The following is a 25,637-nucleotide window of genomic DNA, read 5'->3' as shown; positions in this document are numbered from 1 at the left end:
TTACTGAGGACTCTGGTAAGGAAGCCTCCATGGCCTTTACCTTTAATTCCACACCTTTTGTCTCAGAGGGACAGTCATCTACTCAATGTCAAGCTTCACTCTCTTCATCTAACAGCCTGGCATATTCTGTTTTGAACCACAGCAGGTCTCAACTTCCTCAACAAGTTTTGAATGTGATTATGGAAGCCAGAAGACCTAGTACACGTAAAGTGTATGCAGAAAAATGGAAGAGATTTCGTCCCTTGTGAAGCATCGCAGTTAAGTATTGTAGAATCTGAGGTAAGTTGGGCGCTACTGTGCTCATCATTAGAGATTGGTTCCAGGCACAGAATCTTTTCCATTTTTCAGCACAAGATTTTCTAGTACTGGGCCTCCTTGCCTCTAAAATGATATCCATCACTGGTTTACTGAGGGATGGTAAAGAAGAGATTAGGCAATTAGCCAGGCTGCTAGGTTCAGGGTTTGTAGCTGAGGGTGCAGAATCTGGTTCTCCTGCTGAGACAACAGGGTAGGGGTCTGAGGCAGGTGCCATGGGGCCAACAGTGACACACTGCGCAAGAGGGGGTACACCAGTGTTGGCGTGGCCAGTCTGGTGCAATCAATATAGTCCTTGGTTTGTCCTGCTTGATCTTTAGCAGTACTTTGGAGAGGCAGAGGAGGAAAGGCATAAACTGATGGGTTTTTCCAGCTGAAGGACAGAGCATCCACTTTCCAAGCTTGTTTGCGGGGAGTCCTTGTGAAAAAATGTGTAATTGGTAGTTCTGGAGGAAGGCAAAACGGGTCTATATCTGGGCTCCCCCATTTTTGTCAACATGTTGAAAGTCTTTGGTTTAGTTTTCCTGGCAGGAATTGAGCTTGCAGATGCACATGGAAGTTCAAGGCTGTGTTCCACAGTGCCATGGCTAGTCTGCAGAGGTGGTAAGAATGGGTACCCCCCTGCTTGTTTATGTACCACATAACAGTAGTGTTGTCAGTCTTTACCATTAATTGTCCTGGAAGAATGTGGTCCTTGAAGAATGTCAGAGCATTCTGTACAGCTAACATTTTTTTTGATTGATATGCAGGTGCATTTGACTTGGATTCCATTTGCTCTAAATGCACTTCTCTGCCAGGTGAGCGCCCCATGCATAATCTGATGAGTCTCTTAGGGTTTGGACGGCAGGGGGTAGAGTGAATGGTAGTCCCTCGTTTTGCTGGCTGGCCTCTGCTCACCAAAGGAACTCTAACCATAGGCAAGGTATGATCGGAATCATTGCTTCTGGATCCTGAGAATGTTAACATAGGCTTTTTAAACACCATTGTAGTTTCCTCATATGCAGTCTTGCATATGGAATTAGAACAATGCAGGAGGCCATGAACCCCAAGGCTGTAGTATTTGCCTTGCAGATAGCAGGGCTTTTGTGGCCACTAGTTTGAAGTAGGTTGTCAAATGAATTTGCTTCTCTGGCGTAAGGAAAGCCATCTGGGAAGCTGTATTCAAGCTTGCTCCCAGGAATGTAATTTGTTGACGGGGTACCAGGTGTGATTTTTCATTTTTGGTGTACCCCAGACAAGTTAGCACCCTTTGTACAAAGGCCAGATGATTCAAAATTATGTCCTGGCTTTCTGCCTGAATTAGACAATCGTCCAGGCAAGGGTATATTTGAATATTTCTTTGCCTGCAAAACGCAATGACTGGAGCTACGCACTTTGTGAATAACCTGGGAGCAGTAGACAAGCCAAAGGGCAGTGCAGAGAACTGATAGTGCATGTAGCCTGCTTTGAAGCGTAGGTATCTTCTGCAAGATTCCCTGATTGGGATGTGTAGGTATGCTTCCTTTAAATCGAGTGTTGCCACCCAGGCATCTAAGCCTAGCATAGGAAGCAACTGGTGAAGAGTTCGCATCTTGAATTTAGGAATCACCAAAAAGGTGTTTAGACAGATCCAGTATAGGACGCCATGAACTGCTTTTTCTGGGTACCAGGAAAAGTCTCGAGTAGAAACCTTGTCCCTTTTCCTCTTCAGGTACAGTTTGAATAGCCTTTATTCTTGAGAGAGTACTTGCTTTTGAGCCTCTGCCCACTGATTTCGGGGTAGATCTGGCCAACCTTTTGGGGTTGGTAACGTGTGGAAGTGAAATCTGTATCCTTGGGAAAAAGAAGTTATGTACTCACCATAACGTTCCATGTTGGTAGTCCATCGCACCCTTCATTACTACATACGGGTTCGGAGCCAATCTTCTGCTCCTACTCGGCCGAATTTCAAGCTCGAAGACTTCTGGTTGGCTTGTGGCTAAGCAGGTATCCCATGGTGCACCAGTGCAATCCCCAGATCTTGTTTGCTGCTCACTAGCGATAGAAAGAAATAGAAAGAAACCCCTAACCAACAAACCAATACTAAAGGGTCGCCAACCAAGAAATTTACAATATTACCTTCAGATCTTCCAGGATGGGGGCAGGAGGGAGGGAGGGTTGGTAAAAATGAAGGGGGAGATGGACTACCAACATGGAACGTTATGGTGAGTACATAACTTATGTCAGGTAGTCCAATCTCACCTTCATTTTTACATATGGGACAGCGTCCCTAGCACCTTATTCTTGGGTGGCTCATTGGAAGATACTCCTGAGCACCGTGGAGCCAAAGGATGCTCTACCCCCAGAAGCCAAATCCAACTTATGAGTAATGAAGGTGTGAGGGGTAGCCCACGTAGCTGCTGCACAAATATGATCAATTGGTACCCTGGCTTGGAAGGCTGCAGATATAGACAGAGACCTGGTAGAGTGAGCCTTGATCCTGTGGGGTAAAGGTCTGCCCTCTGAACTGTAGAGGAGATGCAACTCGAAATCCAGTTACCAATTTCTAAGGTGACATTGTCTAAGTCCAATCTAGAATCGGAAAAGGAAAAAAAACTGGTCTGACTTCCGAAATTCTTTGGTCCGTTGCAAATAAAAGCGTAGCTGTCTGTGAACATCCAACTGGTGAAAACTATATTCTGCTGCATTGCTATGAGTGGGAAAGAAGACTGGAAGCTCAATGGACTGGCTCAATGTGACAGAACAAAAAACTTTGGGAACAAACAAAGGGTAGGCACGTAAAGAAACCCTGTCTTTATGAAAAACTAACTAAGGTGGCTTAATAGACAGGGCACATAGCTCAGAAACACGTCTGGCTGATGTAATAGCTACCAAGAACACAGTCTTCCAAGACAAGTACTTTAAAGAAGCTGAATGAGATTGTTCAAAGGTAGGAGATGTTAGTTTGGACAACACAAAATTTAAGTCCCAAGAAGCCACAGGTTCCTGGAAAGGTGGTCTCAGTAAAGTGGCTCCTCCAAGAAAGTTTTACATAATTTATGCGACATAAGGTTAACATTTGGAGATCCCAAATAAAAATGTGAGATAGCCGCCAATTGTACTTTGATGGTGGCTGCGGCAGATCCCTGCTGAAAAAGCTCCAAAAGGAATTCCAGAATTATGGGAGCGGTGTAAGGATCCACTTTCATTTTCTGTGCCCAAATAGAGAACCTTTTCCATTTACTGTCATAGAGCCTTCTGGTTGATGGTTTATGCAAGGATAACAGAATATGGGACACTGATGACGAAACATCATGAAGCCTGACTAGAGATGGAACTGGAGCAGCCAAGCTGCCAATTTGAGGGTGTGGAGAGGAGTGTAGCGAACCCGACATGTGGGTCAATAGATCTGGAAGTGGGTCCAGTATCCACGGATCATCCAGAAGAGGCTCGAGGAAGGGGAACCAGACCTAACGAAGCCAGTAAGGAGCAATGAGGATCAACTTGCTTCCCAGTCGGATGGCTTTCTGTATCACTTTGGGGATAAGAGGGAATGGTGGAAAGGCATAGAGAAGTCCCGTGGGCCAATCGTGTACCAGAGCGTCTCTGGGCACTTCCCCCGGAGGGGGAAATTAGGGAAAAATAACTACTGCACTTGGCATTAACTGGACTGGCAAAAAGGTCGCAGCAAGGTTGTCCCCATTTTCTGAAAATCTGTTCTACTATTTCCCGTTTCAGAGACCATTCGTGGGGCAGTAAGATTGCCCTGCTCAGCTTGTCTGCCATCACGTTGGTTGTCCCCACAATGTGCGTTGCCACCAGAAAGCGCTGGGAAGAAATCGCCCATTCCCAAATTTGCATGGCCTCTCGGAGTGGGTAAGATCTGGTACCGCCCCGTTTGTTGATGTACCACACAACCGACCTGTTGTCCGATCGTCCCTGGAGGAAGAAGGTCCTGAAGTGCTTGCAACGCCAGAAGCATCGCTCTCATCTCCAGAACACGGATATGCAGATGAGCCTCGTGTTCTTGCCATGTGCCGTGGACAGTCCTGCCAAATTAATGCCCCCCCCACCCGACCTGGGAGGCATCTGGTAACAGTGGCAACGGGTTGGGCAGGCACAAAGGGAGCTGCTGTGAACAAGTTGTTGGGGGCTATCCACCAACGAAGGTTCTTTTTGCATGATTCAGTCAGCAGAATAGGGTGATTCAGTGGTAGATATTGGAATGACCACTGGCAGAACAGGAGCCATTGAAGGATTCTCATGTGCAACCTGGCTAAAGGTATTAACAGAATAGGTGAGGCCATCGTTCCAGGAAGTTGAAGAATCCACTTTGCTTTTGACCTTCCGAAGTGGGAGAAGTCGGTGAACTTGTGAGATGATGTTTTGTGCTCTTTCGGCGGGAAGACGAACTGTCACATCCAGTGTGTCTACCTCTGTGCCTATAAAAATCAGAGACTGCAAGGGCAGTAATGTCTACCTCTGTGCCTATAAAAATCAGAGACTGCAAGGGCAGTAAAGCAGATTTTTCCCAATTTATGGAGATCCCTAGTTGAGCACAAAGCTGGATGGTGGCATCCCTGTGTTGGAGAAGCAGATGCCTGGTGGGGGTGGTCAGGAGCCAGTCGTCCAAATACGGAAACACCTGGAATCCCTGACATCTCAGGTGAGTTGCCACTACTGCCATGCATTTGATGAATACCCTGGGGGCTGTGGTGAGACCAAAGGGCAGAGCATGAAACTGATAATGGCCGGCTCCCAGCCGGAAGCGCAGATACCTCCTTGACGCCTTGTCCATTTTTATATGGTAGTAAGCATCTTGGAGCTCTAGACAGCACATCCAATAGTCTTTCCCTAACAGGAGTATCGACTGCAGTGCTACCATCCGAAACTTGTCCTTTTTCATGGATTTGTTTAATCTGCTGAGGTCCAATATTGGCCTCCAGTCTCCGGTTCGTTAACTCCAGATCCTATCTGGTCAGCTGGGACGGGCTGGATGACTTTTGAGAGCAACTTGTTGATCGACAGTTGCTTGATCCCTGTGATTGGGTGGAACATCTGGGATATTCTTGGGAACAAAAGGTGGAAGGGAAAAGGGTATGACATAGCATCTGGTAACAACTCTTTGTACCCACTTGTCTTGGGTCATATTTAGCCAGGCTTCTGAATACAAAGATGCGACCCCCGACTGGCCCCAGAGAAACAAAGTTGGGCCCCACATCAGGAGTGCTGATAAGGCTGCCCTCGAAAGGAACCACGGCCTTGCTGGTATTGCGGCCTGCCCCTGCCTCTAGGGCAACGTCTACCATCTCTTCCTCCTCTGCCTCTGAAGGAGGATTCATTCTGTGCCTGGAAAGGCCCTCTGGGACTTTGAACCACATCTTACCGACCTTTGGGGTATGGTCAAGAAGTGACGGGAAAACAGACTCCCACAGCAGAGAGAGTCTTTCCTTCCTGTTCACACCGAGCGAGTGCATCGTTCACCTTGGAACCAAACAAGGAGGAACCATCAAATGGGGCGTTGGTGAAGGTGGACTTAAATGGCTCCGCAAAATTACACAAGCGCATCCAGGAGCAAGGGCAACTCCTGAACCCGCTGCTCTGCTTGCTCCATCAGCCACATGCGATATAAGCTGCATGGAGGAGTTAACTTCCGAATTTAAAGTGGACAACTGAGCAGAGATCCTATCCGGGACTCCCTCAGGACAAGCACCCTGTATGGAATCTCCCAACTCCGTGAGGAGATCCCTCTGCAACCTCTTGAAATGGGTAGGATAGTTCAGTGATCGAAGTGTAAAAGCCGCTGAACTAAATAAATACACACTTCCCAAATCTGTCCATTTGTCGAGACTCCTTGTCTGGCAGATGAACAGAGGAAGATGTTTCCGTCAACTCCTCCTTCGTGGCTGCCGCCACCACCATGGCATCTAAAGGAACGCCCTTAGACAAGAATTATTTTCCAGGAGGGGCAGACAGGAACTTATTTGGTCTTCTAGGGACTGGCTCCACAGCATCGGGAGTATCCCACATCTTCCGACTAACCAGATCCATTAGCTCGTCGAAAGGTGGACACCCCCAAGAGGCAGAGGATTGAAACCAAAAAGCCTTCAGGTACACTGACTCATCAGAAGAGTTGACAGTTGGCCAGTCGCACCTCTGTTTAAGGATCTCTACAATGTCCACAAAGGAGACAGAGGACGACTTAGGGGACCCGTCAGACTCATTGAGATCAGCGCCCGATGTCAGACTCATCCTGGGAGTCAATATGCTTCCTCTTGCATACTCCCTTCTGAGGTGGCTCCTCGAAAGGACCTCGGTGGATCCTGAGGTTGTGGATCTCTGCTGTCTCTGGAGAGAGTAGGTACTGAAACAGAAGTGGGAGCCCTGGGGGGGGGGGGGTGCTCGTACCACTGGCAGGGGCTGTAGATTGTGACAGCACACTATCACCTCAAAAGCAGATCTCTCCGGCTCCAAAGACAGTCCCTGCTCCGAAGAGACAAAGGGCGGTGCCAGAACCCGAGCAATCGGCTCAGAGGGATGCAGGGTCCGAGCTCACCCTGGCGGATGCACCGAGCGGAAGGCTTGGAACAGTCGAAGATAGATTCAAACCCTCCCCCTCTGCACCGACAGAAGAGCTTCTGTCCCTGCACATGACGGACGGAGTGTGTCAGAGCCGAACTCGGCTCCGATGCAACAGCAAGGGGAGCTGGAACTGAGGGTTCCTCCGTTGGTAACAAGCACTCCGGCTCCGAAAAACCAACATGGCTCGGAGGAGGACAAGACTGGTTCGAGTGGCTCCGGAGCCTATTGGGTCGGAGCCAACAAAAATTTAGGCACGGCAGATGACTTGAGGGGTCTCAGTATTACCCTCTCCACATAATCATCCAAAAGACTCCTGGAAGATCAGGTTGGGGATCTTAACCTAGCAGGCACTGGAGATTTGACCATCAAGGAGACCAGTAGGGACTCTACAGACTGGCTCCGAGAAGCAGAGTCAACTATTTGCAAGGGTTCAGCAGTCAGCACCGAAGCACCTGTGATAGACTCTGAAACCACAGTGCTCTCCTTCAGCTCCGAAGACTAAGCAGTTGGAGGAGGCATGTTTTGTTAATTTGGGAGGTGGCTCCGAAACACTAGTCGATGCCGGAGAAGGCCTTTTTGAACCTTTTGATTTTGAGTCGGATCTTGACTTTGAAGACTTAGATGAAGAAGCCAAAGAACCAGACAAAGCTTCCTCAAAGGTTGGCTTCTAAAGACTCCCCGAGTATCAGTTTATTTCTCCCCTGCAGCACTCTAGGAGAGAAAGCATGACAGAACATGACTCTTGCAAATGGATGGCTCCCAAACAGTAGACACAGCTACTGTGGCCATCCGTCAGATATTTTCTGGGAGAACTTCATACATTTTTAAACCCAGAGGGTCTGTGTTCCTTGCTATTCTTAGACACTGCAACACACAAGCAACCAGAGGGGAAAGAGATACAGAATAAGAATGACTGAGGACTAGGTCCTCTAACTAAAATGGACCTAGCCCTGCAGAAGAATTACATGAGGACTAGGTCCTCTAAGTTAAACGGGCCAAGCCTGGTGTAAGAAGGAAAACAAGAAGTTATGTACTCACCATAACGTTCGATGTATGTGGTCCATCTCGCCTCACATTCTTACCAGTGGGTTCGGAGCCGAATATCGGCTCACTCTGCCAACTTTTCTAGCTCGCAGTCTTTCATTGGCTGGGCTAAGCAGGTATCCCATGGTGCACTGCTCCATATCCCCAGATCTAGTTTGCTGCAGAAGTCATTCATACTCATGCATACACAACATCAGAGAAAAGAATAAGTTCAAACAAGGGGAACCTCTGTAAATAACCTAACCTCCAGATCCTCCAGGCAGGGGGAAAGGTGGGAGGATAAGTAAGAATGTGAGGCGAGATGGACCACATAAATCGAACGTTATGGCGAGTACATAACTTCTTGATGTTATGTGGTCCTATCTCGCCTACATTCTTACCCGTACTCCTGAGAACTGTGGAGCCAAAGGAAGACCTGCCTCTGGAAACAAAGTCCAATTTGTAATGAGAAACAAATGTGCGAGGGGAAGCCCAAGTAGCCGCAGCACATGTATCATCCACTGACAATCTGGCTTGATAAGCTGTGGATGTAGAGACAGCCCTAGTAGAATGAGCCTTTACTGGAAATGGCAGATCCTTTCCTCCTGCATGGTAGACGAAAGAGATGCAACTAGAAATCCATCTGGAAATAGTGAGCTTAGAGACTGGGGCTGCTGCATTTGGCATTGAGGGGGCTGGCAAAAAGGTCGCAGCAAGGCTGACCCCACCTGCTGATTCGTTCTGCAACTAGACGATTCAAGGATCACTCGTAAGGCATCAGAATGGCTCTGCTTAGCCTGCCCGCAATGACGGACTTCCCCGGAATGTGCGTTGCCACCAGGAACCTTTGGGAAGCTATTGCCCACTGCCACACTCGCATGGCCTCTCTGCACAGGGGGTAAGACCTGGTTCCCCCTTGCTTGTTTAGATACCACACTACGGACATGTTGTCCGAGTGTATTGCAATCGTCCCTAAAGGTAAAGAGCTCTGAAGTGCTTGCAACGCAAAAAGCACCGCCCTCATCTCTAGGATGTTGATGTGCAGATGTATCTCGTGATCTTGCTACGTGCCTTGGACTGTCCTGCCGAGATAATGCCCCTCCACCCCATCTGGGAGACATCCGTGGTCACTGTGGCAACCGGGATGGGTGGGACGAAGGGTCTTCCCCCATCCAAATTGATGGTGCAAAGCCACCAACTGAGATCCTGTCTGCACCTGTCCGTGAGCAAAATGGGGCGAGAAAGAGGCAATCTTTGGAGAGACCATTGGACAAAGGGGAGCCATTGAAGAAGCCTCATGTGCAATCTCGCTAGAGGGACCAACATAATTATTGCTGCCATGGTCCCTAGGAGTTGGAGAACCCATCTTGCCTTTGCTTTCCTCAGGGGCATGAGGATGTGAATCCGCTGTTGTAAGGCTCTGATCCTCTCTTGCGGTGAAAATGCTCGCATTCGAAGGGTGTCTAACTCTGCGCCTATAAAGGTGACACGCTGCGAGGGCAACAAGGCAGATTTTTCCCAATTTAGTGTTATGCCCAGCTGTTGACATAAGTTGATGGTAGCGTCCCTGGTTTGGACTAGTCGATGTCTGGTGGGGGAGGTAAGGAGCTAGTCGTCCAGTTATGGAAACACCTGGAATCCCTGATGCCTCAAGTGAGCAGTCACCACTGCCATACACTTGAACACCCTGGGGGCTGTGGTGAGACCAAAAGGCAGGGCTCGAAATTGGAAATGACTGGCTCCCAGCCGGAGGCGTAGAAGACTCCTGGATGCCCTGTCCATTTTGATATGGTAGTAAGCATCCTTGAGGTCGATGGAGCACATCTGTATCTCCTCTCCCAACAGTGGGAGAATAGATTGCAGAGTGACCATACGGAACTTGAACTTCTGTACAGGATTGTTCAGCTGACTGAGATCTAATATGGGTCTCCGGTCCCCTGTTTTTTTGGCACCAAAAAGAATCTTGAGAAAGTCCCTAACACGGTTTAGTCTGAGGGGGACACACTGGATGACTCTCTCTTCTAGCAGCTTTGAAACCTCTGAGGCTGCTTGATCCCTTTGACTGAGTGGAACGTCTGGGGTTTTTCTGATTGGAGGGGGGTCTGAAGTGAACGGGATGAGAACCTCCAGAAATTTGTAATGCCCATCGGTCCTGGGTGATGTTTCCCCAGGCTTCCGGATATAATGAAAGTCGACCCCCGACTGGCTCCGGATAAGCACAGTCGGGCACTCCCTCAGGAACGAGAGTAGGAGGAGCAGCGAAAGGATTTGCTGTCTCCTGAATTGCGGGGGGCCCCCTCTGCCTCTAGGGTGGAGTCTCCCTGAATAGCCCCCCCCTCCTCTGCCTCTGGAGGGGGACTCACCTTGTGCAGCAGGAAAAAAAAACTGATTTCTTGAACCACATCTTCCCACCTCGCTGGGCCTTTGGGTAAGGCCTAGAAGGAAGGGAAAAAATGGACCCCTACGGCAGACAGGGTCTTTCCCTCTTGCTCACACCTGGTGAGGGTGTCTTTCACTTTGGTTCCGAACAAAGGGGAACCATCAAAGGGGACGTCTGTGAAGGAAGACGAAGGCCTCCGCGACATGACAGGTGCAGCCAGACTCGCCTTCTAAGGGTGACTCCTGAGCTCGCTGCCCTACTCACTCCTTCAGCTGCATACGAAATGAGCCGCATGGAGGAGCTGACAATGGAATTAAGGGTAGATACCTGGGAGTTGACCGACTGAGCCACCGCCTCAGGGACATTACCCGCAAGAGTATCTCCTAGCTCCTTGAGGAGATCTCTCTGGAGCCGAGTGAAATGGGACAGAGTTCAGCGACCGTAAGGTAAAGGTCGCTGACGAGAGTGTATGCTTCCCATACCGATCCATAGTCCTAGACTCCTTGTTAGGAGGAGGGACAGAGGAAGAGGTCTCTGCTACCTCCTTCTGAGTGGCCGCCGCCACCACCATGGCATCTACAGGGACTCCTAGACAAACTCCTTACCCTGGGGAGCAGAAAGAAACTTGTTGGGACGCCTGGGTATGGGCTCCACACAGTCAGGGTTTTCCCACACCCTTCGACAGATCAAATCTAGGAGCTCAAAGGGTGAAGACACCCAGGAGGCGGAAGGCTGGGCACCAAAGGCCTTAAGAAATACTGACTCCTCCTTGGAAGTGCTTTGGACGGCCAGTCACATCTGTATTTCAATATCTCCAGGATATCTGAGAAGGAAACCATCACAGGATGACTTGGGGGACCCCTCAGAATCCTCGAGGTCAGTATCAGAAGTGTTGGACTCGTTCTGGGAGTCTGTGCTTCCTCTTGCACGTTTTCTTTCTGGGAGGCTCCTCAGGCACGAACTCTGAAGGGCCTTCAGAAAGTTGGGGACCACTCGTGGGGGTATCCCTAGGGCCTGGTGCTCTGCTGTCCATAGATCAGTGAGAGCCTCTGATCACCACCTGAGTGGTGGGGGACAGAGTGACCGATCCGCCTGATGTAGCGGACGATCTGGCCAGCGCAGTCCGCATGGCCTCAAAGGCAGGCCCCCAGAATCAGAGGACCGGCCTGCCTCCAAGACCATGACAGTAATCCGAATGCCCCGAGCCGAGGCACTGAGGGGGAGGCTCGGAACCAAAACATGTCCCGATATGTCCCCCTCGGGCCCAACTGAAGAATCCAGAGTCCCAAACCCCAAGGACGGAGCCGATGTTGGTACCGAAGGAGCCAAAAGGCCCATCGGAACCGACCTAGGAACATCACACGGTGCAGAACACTCCGGCTCCGAAGACAGAGATGCGCTCAGAGGAGGAATGATCGAAGAAGAGGTTGGGACGGGCTCCGGAGCAGACTGGGCCGGGGCCAAAAACAATTTAGCCAAAACCGGCGACTGGAGGAGCCTCTGGACCACCCTCTCAACATCCATATCCGAAAGGGGCCTGGAAGATTTGGAGGACAGGGAGGGAGATTGGGATCTCCTCTCAGGAGAGACTGGTTTGAGACTTGGTGATCGGCTCAGAAGGGGTTCCAAACTAATTGGAGCCGACGCCGGATCCACCAATACAGATACCTCCTGCGGCCCAGAGGACACTGGAGCCGAGGAAGTCTAAGCATTTTTTAAGACTTTCTCCGGAGGCTCCGATGAAGCTGACGGAGCCAGAGATCTTTTCTTTGCCTTGGAAGACTTGGCTTTACTGCTGGGAGAAGAATCCAAATCCTCTTCGAAAGAGGGTTTCAAACAGTCCCTTTAAAATTAGCTTACTCTTTCGCTCCTGGAGCACTCGGACTGAAAGCATGACAAAAACCACAGGACTCCTGCAGGTGAATAGCTCCCAAGCAGTAGACACAGACAGAATGACCATCGGTTATTGACATTTTATATCCACATTTAGAGCACCTCTTAAAACCCAAAGGTTTGCGCTCTTTGGACTCCTTAGACATTTTCACAACAAGTCCACTACTTAAAGCAGAAACAAACTGCCAAAAAGGCACAAAAAACTCAACACACAAAAAGCGCGGGAATCAGAGAAACGAACACTGTACATACACAGGGAACACACACGGTTAGGAACACCAAGGGGATGACCAAACCTCTAACTTAAACGGTTGGTAAGAGAGGACGACGGACTAGGTCCTCCAACTAAAACGGGCCTAGCCCGAGGAAACAGTTAGCGGGATACTCACAAACATGCCATCAACTAAAACAATAGAGTAGCTATGAAAATAGCTTTTGGTTTAGGAGGAAACTTTTTCTTAATACAAGAAAAAAAGGTACTTGGCCACAGCCAAAGCGAGACCACATCCTAGCTACACGAGTGGCAAACGAGATCTGGGGATATGGAGCAGTGCACCATGGGATACCTGCTTAGCCCAGCCACTAAAAGACTGCGAGCTAGAAACGTTAACAGAGTCGGAGCAGATATTCGGCTCCGAACCCACAGGTAAGAACATAGGTGTGATAGGACCACATAACATCTAGGTTTTTCACTAAACAGACAGATTCAGTCACACAGGAGAAAATTTTCAAATAAAATACAGTGGAGTAGCAACACGAAGACTAGGTCCTCTACGTTAAACAGGCCTAGTCCTGTGAAGAACCGGGTCTTCTAATTCAAACAGACCAAGAATACCACAACACACACACAAAAAGTAGGAGCAAAATAGCAACTGTAAGGAGTTAAGAATTTAGCGGGTCCCCACTAAAGATACTAGTCAACAATAATCGCTTGACAGGAAAATAATCAATAGGAGCCCCTATAACGGCAAAATCGCCAAAACTACTATCTAGACAATAAAAGCACAACTGCGCCTAACTACTGATACACAGGAGACTACTAATACTGGTCACACAAGGCAATTTAGGTAAACCTTAACTGTATACTTTCCAGTAAATAACAGGAAAAAGGTGAAACCGCCAAAACTAACGATTTAGGCAAAGTGCAATTGAGCCCAACTACTGGCACACAGGATACTACTAATACAGTCACACAAGACAATAAAGATACAACCCTATAAATGTATAAATTCAGTAACTATGCAAAAAACATTAGAATAATGAAAATTGCAAAAACTTAGCCAGAGCCAAGAGAAGCACATCGGTAAATCCTGGTCAGAGGAAACAAATTTCAGAATCCTGGTCAGAAGTATCATAAGCAAACTCAGTCCTAGGTCTCTTAGAGGGGGAAGGTTGGCTTCCCCTTATTAAAGTAATAAGGTCTTCAGCCATTCTTGTTTTTTTAGGCATAGAGGCCCGACCATGCGGTCTGGGTGTCTTGTTTGCTAGGCATGGTTCGAGATTTACGCCTTGAAGAAGATGGCGTCTGTTTGAGATGCAAGTCAGTAGGCCTGAATACACCCTCAGAAGCCGGTGCCTGTACAGTGGCTCCGGATCCATCCGAGGTAGAGACATCCGCAGGTTCCACAGTTGTAACATCTTGCAGTATACCGGACTCCAAATGGGTCTCCGTAGAGGCCTGCGAATCTGAAGTAGCAGGTATCAGGGGCTGCGAAAGCACCTCACTGCGTACCAGCAAACTGGCGACTGGCTAAGAAGCGTCATCGGGAGCTTTGGACCTAGGCGGCCTATCTGCGTTTTTTCGGAATGTCGGTAGTCGGATGGCTTACTGAAGACACATCTGGATAATTGAACAAAGCACCAAAATATTTAGATGCAAAAATATACAGACATAGTTCGTTGTTTAAATAAGGCACAAAACTGACAGCGAGGTATGTCGTGGTCAGGGCCTAGGGCAAGGTATACAGTACAAAGGAAACCTTTATGAGGCATTTGCTTTCCACAAGAAATGCAATTAATTTACTTTTACTGACATCGGTTTAGAGCAAGAAAGTTTCCCCAACGGGGTACTTGGCTTTTAGTTGAAGACTTCGGTTCTGAAACTCAAAAACGAAAATTTCAGGAGTCGGCCGACCGGCACTTGCAAACTGCTTCTGGCACCGCACGGCAAGAAAGACTGATGTAATTGTGTCGGCTGCATGTTTTATAACCCTGACTACCAGACATCACGGAAGAAGAGACAGCAACCGACGCAGGACCCAAGACTTTGTTAATCAGGCTGACTGAGGGCTACTGCAACAGTGAAACACGAAGAACATCCAGACTGCACAAAAGGTAAGACTTTGTACTATCTTGCTGACAGACCCGGAACCCAAAGGGAGTGAAAACAGCCTGTAGAGTTAGCAGTAGAGCCCTTATCTCCTTGATGTTGCTATGATCAAGTTGGTAATGGGACCAAAGACAATGGACTTTTAGGTTGTTGGGAGGATGCTTCAAAACAACAACTGTAAGAATCCATGTACAGCTCCTGAGTAGGGAGAGGAATCTGGAAAGGCAGATCTGAATTTAGGGAAATTTGCTGAATCCACCAGTGGAGCTCAAGCTCGAGTTAAGGTAAGAGTGACCAGATATACTCCAGAGTGTGGTACTGCTGAAGCCAAACAGTCTCGAGATACCACTGAAATTTCCTCATGTGGAGTTTGGCAAAAGGAACCATGGGAATGATGGATGCCATATGTACGCCAAGGTTTGGAGAAATCCCCTTGAAGGAAGGGCTGGAGAGGAGACCAGAAATAAGCAGTTACAGAGAGGACCTTTTGAGGAGAGAGAAAAAAAATTGGAATGATCTGAATCCTGCCCCAAAGCAAGTCAATACTGATGTTTTCAGATGGAAGGTGAACTCCACACTGCACAAAAGCAGCAAGGAGAAATGCACATTTGGAAGCAAGAGCTGCTGAGATAGGACTTTCATTAGGCTATCCAAATAAGGGAATATTTGTATTCTCTTAACTCATTACATCCGAGGTACTCCTCCAGGTGCATATGCAGTTACCTCCTACTGCTCCTCTAGGCATCATATATTACTTGTTCATGTTGCAGTAATAATTCCAAAATCATGCTACACACAAGGTATCAGAATATTTTATCTTGAAGCATGCATGATGGCAGACACAATTGTATTGATATCTGACCTCTGTCAATGAGTATTTGTTGGAACTGTAAGGTGCTAACTTAGTTTTTAAAGGCTCAGGCCATACCCACTAGGAGTTAAAAGGTACACACTAAAAAGAGTTGCACTGGAGGGAATGAGTTAAGTCTGCAGAAGGCTACCACAGGTCCAGACAATTGGAGCTGTAGAACGACCAAAAGGTAAAGCAGAGAACGGATATGTATAGGAATATGGAGGTAAGAGTCCTTCCGAGATAACAGAAGCTTGAGAAAGCAACAAAGGGAAACATGTCTGATGAGACAACATCTTGAAAAGGTGTTGAGAATGGCAAGGTCTAAGGTGAGCCTCCAAGTCCTCCTTCTTTCAGAGTACCAGGAACATTCTGGAATGAAAACGTTCCCCGATTCACCAGATCCCACAGAACCAAAGGAAAAGGAAACTGGCAAGAAGGCATAAATATGTTTTGAATGATGGAAAGAACTGACATCTGTGTTTATCTACTGCAAAACAGGAAAGGGTTAGGCTGAAGCAGAGGAATCTGACCAAGGGGAAGCAGAGGCTGGATGACAAGAGGCGCAGAATCGTCAGGAAAAGGTTTTTGGCCTCTAGAACTGTGTGGGTTTGTTTGAGAAAATCCAATTAGGAACTCTCTTCCTCCTAGCAAACTGTCTAGGCAGACTATGGACAAAAGATTTAGACGGATGTTCCCCCATGCACAAGTTCCCATTAACTAAAGATATACTTCAGGTCTTGCATAACCTTACCCTTATTTTGAAGAACTTTAAACAATTCTGCAGCAGCGGTGTCAAAGAAATTAAGATTGGCCAAGGGGGAATATAAAAGTTTGTCCTTAACGTCCTCTGATAAGATGTAAAGGTGTAACCAACAGTATCTCAGCAGGACAGAACTATCCTACAAGAGACAACAGCAGCATCATAGCTGCAGTTAATGGAACAGTGAATCACCCGAGAGGCAGAACTAAGAAGAAAATGGGCAGATGGAGGCTGAGTGTCAGGGACCCGGGAAGCTGCTGCAAATGTATTCAAAAGGGTAGCTAAAACAAGACAGACTGCAAAAGGTCTGGAAAAGTCCACATACAAGAGTTCATATCTCTTTTGAACTTCAGAAACCTGTGAACAGTCCTACTTAAAAAAAGTGTTCCATCATACAGACCACTGTATCCCCAAAAGATAATTTTTCAAAAGGAGAAATCGGGACAGAGAATCATCAGACCCCAGGGCAAGAGGAGAGCGAATCCGAGAGGAATATGCCAAGGATTCTTCACTAGAATCCAAGTCTTCATCGGAAGAATCAATCCTCTCAGGAGGGGTGGAATACCAGACAGCAGATTCAGGGAGAGATGACCCTGGTGGGGGATTCAGGGCTATAACGGCATTAAACAGCCCCCGAGGAAAGTCCTGCCACTCAGAGGATCCTTAGCCATAGAAACCACATTTTGGTTTTTAACACCCTTGCCTAGATCCGATGAAGGTAACATGCACCTCTTCCCTAACTAATACTTAGAGAATCCCCCTAGGCCCCTATGATATAAATCAGCCATCTTTCCTCTTGTACATCTGTACCATCCATATGCAGAACTTCAGTGATGTGTGGAGAGAGGCTTTATATCAACCTCTGAATGGGTCACAGCAGAGAGTACTGGCATCAGCACCAAAGACCCTCTAGTTCTTTCAACCGGAGGGTGACATCAAGTGGAGGCTAGACAGCAGCAGGATCAGTATGGGCCTTTTTAGCTTTTTTCTTTAGGGACAGCTGAACTTCGATGTGGGTGGATTTGGCCATGATATCCTGACTGAAAAGCTGCAGACGCCGATTTTCCAACTAGGGAGGGACAATAGATGACTTAAGTGTCTTAGGGCTGACCAATATCTCACACGGTGTAGAGTCATACATAGCAACTAAACAGACACACCTCGTGTCCTTATTTATGGGGAATCAGTCTTCCACACATTTTCCCTTCCTGGATGGCATGAAAAACTAGGAGGAAATAAGAAAGGAGGGAACCCCGACAGGGCACTTACTTTTTAAGGGCTTTGTAAATGAACTAGCTGGGTGAACAAGTGTGCATCTAAAACTAAATTAATTTAAACTTAACTGCAGAAATATTTACTTTTGGAAGTTCCACCCCCAGAAATCACAAGTTTAAAACATTTAGTACCGCTCTGTATAGAACTAATATGCTTTGAACACTTCCAGAATATTAGCTTAAAAATAAAATGGCAAAAAAGTGTGTGTTGGGGTGACTGTAGAACACCAACAGAAGACCACATTCTAACTGCTTAAACACAAGAGTGGTATTACACCACAGTGGAATTTAAAACCACTTGTTTGCTTAGAGTTGCACAGTTAAGGCACATATACGCAGCATAGATGTTGTAAGACTGGCAAATAAAATGGAAAGACAATACTCAAAACAATAGGACATTTGGATAGCTCTCATGTATGCAACAAAATGGGTTTAGGATTTTTGCACAGGTATTTGTATACTCCTAGAAGACTTCAGCAAACTTTCCAAAGGCAGGTGGCAACTGCTAGAGGTGTGATAAAGACAGGGGGCGCTTGGGTATGCAAAAAATTGGCAGACTTTAGAAAATACCTACAGGGTACTTTGTCAGAAGTGTTGGAATAGCAAATTACTGTAACTAAAGAAATGTGCCTTTTCAGCTGTTTTTTTAGAAAGTGAATTGCCTAGACAGAATAAGGGCCTACCAAGTTTAATGCTGTTGGATGACAAAAAAGTAATCACTAAGAAATAGAAACCAAAGACTAAAACAATTATTGAATGTTGGTAAAGAGACAAGTGGAGGTGGGATATTCAGAAAAGGGAAGAAGCAAGCTACATATAAATAAGGTGACTATGAGGGAGCAACGCATGCAAAACAGTGTTCAGGAGGAGTGAAATTTCAGGGAAGGCAAGACCAGAACTATCAATATACTGTTAAAATTGAATAACTGCTGCTATATACATTATGTACTGGTAAAAAGGAGTGTTACTGTATATGTATGAAAATAAAGGTTTGTAATAACTTGTTTTCTCTTTTATAACAATGTGTCTATTCATGTCACTATGTAATATGTGATGCTAATAAAGATGTTTAAAAAAATACTGGAAGAAAAAACACTACTTGTTTGTGCGACCTTATTGTACTCTTCATGATTCACAATTTAACTGGTTTATTAAAACCACAACTACTAGGAGAGAAGTTGAGATTAACAGTTCTTTTGGAAAAGAAACAAGTACCCAAGCACAAAAAAAATGCAATAATGTTACTTCACCAAAGGTTCTTAAAAAGTCAAATGCACAAGTCATCTTTACTGTTTTTTTAAATATAAAGTCAGCCATTATCAATTACATTTATCTGCACTTATTTCAGGGGAAAAGTACAGTTGTGTACACTTACCATAAATGTAGATGTTAGAGAGTGTATTCACTGTTGCAATCCTCACACTTGGCTTATCTGCCTGCAGGTAAGCCCTCAGTCGGCCCAAACCGCTCCAGGACTGACGTCAGGGGTACAAAAACAGGCAGCCGATGCCATTAGATCAGTTTTTCTTGCCCCAAATGTCAGGAGCCCACCCAATAAGGAGGTAAGCTATGGTGGGAAAACCACCACCAGTAAAAAGCAAATACCAATACCCCTGTAAGGGGTGCGCGAGAGACAGAGACCGAAAGACCGAGTAGCACAGTCATTAAGTAGTAATGAGCAAGAAAAAATCTCAGACTTGCTTATGATATTATTATATATACATAGAAAAGAACTGCTAATTATAAGTATGCTTTTATTAAAGGCAAGTTATACCAATATTGAACATCCTCACTGAAAATGAATGGTTGCGTAGAGAGACAGTAACTCCCATCATATGACCAAGGCTAAAGAGATTGTCTTGCATGTCTAAATTGATCAGCCTTGAACCTTAGATTACAAATAGACATGCATGTACTTTTATTTATAACACTGAATATATATTATATATATCACCACAAACACTAAAGCCATTGTCAGCTATATCTCATATTAATCACTTTCATAGTATCTACATGTCATGTTTTTTAAAATATGAATTAAATAGCATAGGCATTTACTAATATATTGCTGTTGGTACATGATATGCATATAAATAACAGGTCTATTTTCTGTCTATGAAAGTAAATACCAAGCTATATGCATTTGTTGATTATGAAAGAAGAGCTTGCTATCTATTCTTTTTAATATCCTATAGGTATGTACTTGTTAGAGACATACACATGCTGCAAAGCTGCTGGTTATTGCTTATTCATTAGTATATTTCTGACTGCAATGTTATAAATATATGGCGTGGACCACTTGAGTTATATGTCTCTATAGAGCATGTTCTCGGTTTGAATGTTCTATATTATCTATAATAGGATATTGAGTTTCCTCCTCACTAAATTCAAAGAAACCACAATAGAAATAAATATTTATTAAAAATGGAGAAAAGGAGGATGAAGAGAAAAAAGGAAAACGGTCGGTGGTCATATAAGGTTATCCTTTCCCGTGCATGTAGAAGGGTTGACAATAATAAGTACCAAACAATTGTGTTACAGCATGTTTAAAGTTTACTTTGCTTGTTATATTTTCCAACCTTACAGTTATAACACTGTAGATAAATCCTGTAATTGACATATGACATATGTGGTACATTAGCGGTGAAATATGTCAGCGGCACTAATATATAGGAACTGCCTGGAAATATAGTCTTAAACTATATAATACCAATGCCAAAAACAAAGTAGTAACATTTATGCCACTAAAATGTTTTTTTGAATTAAATGAAAACTATAAAAGATTACTGATAAATGACAATAAAAGTGTAATATTATATTCATTGTTATGGACACTTCGTGATTTAATTAAGTTGTAGTATAGTTAACTGATGCATATAATGCTTAACATTTTTTTTTTTATATAGAACACTACAAAAGTTTGATACCTATGAATGCCACTCACACTATAAGGGAGATAAAACAGCAAGCATATTACTTTTAAAGATGCATAACCGTTATTGCTATACAAAAGATATATTAAAATAAGAGATTTTTCTTTACAATTTAAACAAAGCCAAATAGTTGAGTATTAAATCTAGGTATAATTGTGTTGCCTTGGTGTTTTATAAAATATTAAAAATAGATAAAGAATGTATTTAAGTAATATGTAAATACAAATACATGTATACTTAAAAGATATACAAGATACTTTTCATTATAAAACTACCATGTGGCGGGGCTGGGGGAGGATGCTGAAATGCAGATCTAGAGGGATCGCTTGAATGGTTAGATCATTCAAGGATTAGCTGTTTTTTTCTCATGGAGGGGTTTGGCGGTCGTTTATCTTAAAATGTTTTCAGTTATGATCTTCTAATGTACTTTTATTGGGTGTCTATAATCTATTGTAATACTGTTGGAAGAAGAAACAAGTCATTCTCTTCGTGTACACACATCTACACATTGTTACGAGTATATGAATATGGATAAAAGCAAAGCTAATATAAATCCAATTGCAAAATGTATATCTATTAATGTAAATGGTTTAAATAACTGCAAAAGGGGAAGTCTTTACAGATATTTAAAGCTATGTGAAGCACAACTAGTATTTTTGCAGGAAAAAACACCTTACACAGGAAGACAAAACAAACAATAAAAATTATACAGTACTAGTAAGTTCCACCTATAGTCAAAAGTGAAGGGGAGTAGCAATTTTGTGGAAAATCACTACTTTAATGCCTAAAATCATAAATACGTTTCATGACAACTCAGGAATGTTTCGTCTAGTGACAATATCTATCAATGAAATGGCACATACATTAGCGAATATTTATTGCATACCAGGACTAGAAGTTAGGAGTGGCCAAACAACACTTAGATGACATAGTACAATATGCCAAAGGTAATTTAATCGTAGCTGTAGATTTCAATTGCATTATAAAGGAAACTGACACAAAACACTAAAACTACATGCAAGAGATTACCTTTAAAGTTATTATCAGAGTTTGTTGAAACTTTTAATATATAGTTGACATAAATGAGTATGCTATCCCAGATTCACTGTTCTTTACACATTTTCCCATAGACATAATACATACTCTAGAATAGAGTGTACATAACAAAAGATTTAACCACTAAAGTCAAGACAATTTCATGTCCATTTTCGGACCATAACGTTTGGGATAGACTTGCATTAAGGATATCAGTAACAAGAATACCATCCTACATAACAAATCTCAAAGATTTTAAGGAATTTTCTATTAAAGAGACACAAGCATTCTTAGATATGAATCTTACGAAAGATGCATCTGAAATATATATATGGGATGCACTGAAAGCATACCTATATGGAAGAGCGGTGGGATGGTATAAAAATAAACAAAAACAGTGGAATAAGGAATTACAGTCAAAAGTGGAGAATTTAAAGCTTGATATTCAAAATGGAAACACCAACTTAATAAAAGAACTGGAAGATACTAATAAAACATACTCAGACGCTACACCACAAAACAATGATCAACTTAGAAAAAAAACTATGTTACTATTCAATGAACCCTAAAAACCAACGAAGAATAGCAAATAGGGCTAAAAAGATGATTAAAACAAATCAAATCAAGGAAATACATAACATAGAAACTAAAAAGACAGTGGCTGATTTAGAAGGAATACTAGAAGCATTTAGGCTATTCTTTCATAAATTAATAATCAAAATGAGAAAATAGAAACACATTCAGTATTTGAAAGCTTTTCTTAAAAACAATGTTAAAGTCAGATTATTAGAGGAGCAGGTACAACTAATAGATCAGCTTTAAGTTCTGTCATCGTTATTTGCTTAAGCAAATATGCTAAAATTAAACAAAGCTCCAGGTATAGATAATATCACCCCAGAAATGTTTAAATTACTATCTAATGAGGCTTTGCTGTCGTTATTGAATGTCTTTACATCAGTTAAAAATGGTAAAGACATCCCTACTTCTTGGAAGTACACATTAATATCACCAGTTCTGAAAGAAAAGTAAAGATCCCAGTGAATGTTCATCATACAGACCCATTTCACTTCTTAATATAGATTATAAAATTTTTATGGCAATACATGCTGCTCGAATAAAACAACTACCACCATTTTTGAACAGGTTTTATAAAAGATAGGAACACTTATGACAACATCAAAATAATTCTTTCCTTAATTGATTATATAAATGTTACAAAAAACAAAATGAATGTTATTAGTTTAGACATAAATAGCACATTTGATTCAGTGAACTGGGATTATTTATGGTTAGTTTTAGAAGAATATGGCTTCTCAAACAACTTCACCTTGTTAATATGAAAAATCATTGGCTTATATACAACTGGGATCTTGTCTGTCTAAATCTATTAAAATAACAAAGGGCACAAAACAAGGCTGCCCTCTTTCTCAGTTATTGTTTGCGCTAGTCATTGAACCCTTAGCAAATATACGTATGGATAAAAATATTGAAGGAATACAATTAAACAGCCTAGACCTTAAAATTCAACTTTTTGCTGATGATATTTTAATTACCTTAAAGAATAATAGCTCTTTAAAAGCATTATGGGACTCAATTCAAAACTTAAAATGTTTCGAGTCTTAAATTTAATGAGAACAAAACAAATGTATTGCTTATAAATACTAATAAAAAAAAGATCTAAATAAAAAATACCATAAATATATCCCCACCGATAGTTATAATTCCTAAGTATTTAATTGTATTAACAACCTAGATACTACAATTGAAACAAATTAGAGAGACACCTTAAATAATATTAAGAATCTAATACAAAGATGGAATAAGTTCTTCTTTTTAATAGAAGAAAGGCTTTATACAATTAAAATCATATTTCCAAAATTTCTTTGTCTTATAAAAGCTTGTTCTTTACCACCAGCTAAATCGCACCTAAAACAATTAAATGATTTAATGGTAAGATTCCTATGGTATCCAAAAAAACCAAGGATAGCTATGAAATATCATCTAGATTATTGGGATATGGGTGACATAGGTTTACCAGACATAAGTATATTTGCAGTCATCTATTATTAAAACAATTATCATTATGGCTAAATACAAAATATACATCAAAATGGAAGCTAGTTCATGAGAGAATCTGGTTAAAAATCAGGATTTGTAGTAGCAAATAAGTATACCGATTTCATACCAAACAATTTTCTATGGCTGATGAAGGAATATATGATGATACATAAGTATAAAATTATAAGTTCCAAATACATTAAAAATTTTCCAAAATCTTATTAATAGCAATCCTGATATTAAAGCATGGTCATTTTTATTATATCCAGTAGCGTACACACAAGGTAATATAACATTTTATATAGATGTAGTCAACATGCTTAAAGACAAGGGATTAATACATTGGCATCAATTGGTAAACTCTGGAAAACTTCTGACAACAGACCAAATTAAACAAATTAAATATGGAAAATAGTTCATGGCTACATGTACAAGAATTAATACAGTATATATTAAGCAAACAAGAAACAATGCAACCATAAATAAGACAATGTTTCTAATCTTATAGAACATATAATATTACTAATGAATCAACCCATTACTGGAAAGGGATACTTCTCTATTTGTAAAACAAATAAAAAAATAAAAACTTATAATGACAAAATATGGAATTATTATAGATCAATTAATGGACATGTGCCAAATGACAGACAAAAAAATTAATTCTTCTCTCTCCAAAGCAGACATCACTTTCACTACATTGGAGATTCTTTACATGCCAGTTCATACACAGATCTTACGTAACCCCTCATAAAATGGAACGTATGTTTAAAAAAAAAATATTGGCTGCTGGAGATGTGATTTATCAATAAAAGCAGACTGGCAACATATGTTCTACGAATGCCATTTGATTAAACCATATTGGGATAAAATAAGTTTTCTGCAAATGGTATTCAATTACAAATTCCAGATTTCCAAATCTATTATTTTGTTTAAAGCACCTGTACCTGACTGTGTACCAAGAACAAAATATGTAATCTTGTGGACTCTCCTAGCCATTGCAAGGAAGAACATCAAACAGGAAATCCAAAGCTTCTCCAACTTTTAAGCAATTCATGAATATGGTGTCAGCAGTATCGCAATTGGAAATGAACACTATTAAAGGAAGAGCTGAAAGAACTACATCATTATATATAACATGGCAAAAAGTAACTGAAATACTGGAGAGTAATGACTGTAGCAGACTATAATCAGAAAACAATTGTATAGAAAGTTAATTATATGCCAACTATAGACACCCTTGTAAATACTTTATTTTGGTTTTAACGTCTGATATCTGTTTAGAGGTTTTAGCCAACCTTTTTAAATAATTTGTAAATACTTCACAGTCATAAATAACCTGCATTCATGTTTTCGGAAATGAATAAAAATATTTACAAAAAAGGGGCTCACTGAAAACAGATACATGGTGTCAAAATCATGGCCTCAAGCTAAATGCCAAAAAGTGCATTGTCATCCTCTTCGGGAAAAACAAGTACCTACAAAATTACCACATAGGTGGTAGCTCACTTAACACAGAGTGTGATAAAAGACCTAGGGACCCAGGTGGATAGTAACTTCTCCTTCGATAACCACATCGCTAAAGTGGCTACAAAATCCTTCTACATGGCCCACCTTATCACGAAGGTGGTTGCATATAAAAAAATAGGGAAGTTGTTCCCCTCTACTAATCACTCATTAAATCCATTGAGTACAATGCCCCATTCAGGACGTACCTTACTAGACACCTGCAACAACTGGAGATGCCTCAAATATACCTCACCAAGAGGATAACTGGCCTAAAACATATGCCCCATACCCCCAGGCTAAAAAAACTTCAACTGTAGTCGGTTGCATACCGGCTGCTCAGAGGTGATCACTGCCTGATATACAAGGCTATGTCTAACCTCGAATAGCTGGAAATGCTCCATGTAAGGAAAACCCAATCTACCCAAGCTACACGCTCTAGGGACCTAAACCTGACCTCAACAATAAACAGGACTTGTTGAAGGGATATATTCGTGTCCCAGAGACTCCCCTTGCTCTGGAATAAGGTCCCCATATATGCGAGGCAGAGCTCCTCAAGATTCTTCTTGAAGAGCGCTAATGAGGAGTGGGTGGGGAACAGGAAATTCACCCCAGGAATCACTTCTGTGGCTCTGCTCGACAGAAGTGCAGGTAACTAAACCACTTGGGAGGCGCAAGCCAAAATAGTTTGGCTAGGCTTAATTATGACCTAGGGCCAATAGCCTAGTACCAACCTAT

At 43.0% G+C, this 25,637-nt stretch overlaps 1 protein-coding gene across 1 annotated transcript in view; it reads right to left on the bottom strand.

Annotated features, from left to right (window-relative positions):
* The window catches only part of EIF2S2 (eukaryotic translation initiation factor 2 subunit beta), a gene marked incomplete in the record, with an annotated part of 541,218 nt that overhangs the window by 511,041 nt on the left and 4,540 nt on the right, over window positions 1–25,637 (bottom strand).

This window comes from Protopterus annectens, chromosome 12.part0 (genome assembly GCF_019279795.1).
Source record: "Protopterus annectens isolate FY-2018-M chromosome 12.part0, PAN1.0, whole genome shotgun sequence".
Lineage (NCBI taxonomy): Eukaryota > Metazoa > Chordata > Ceratodontiformes > Protopteridae > Protopterus > Protopterus annectens.
This window is presented reverse-complemented; position numbering and strand designations above follow the sequence as displayed.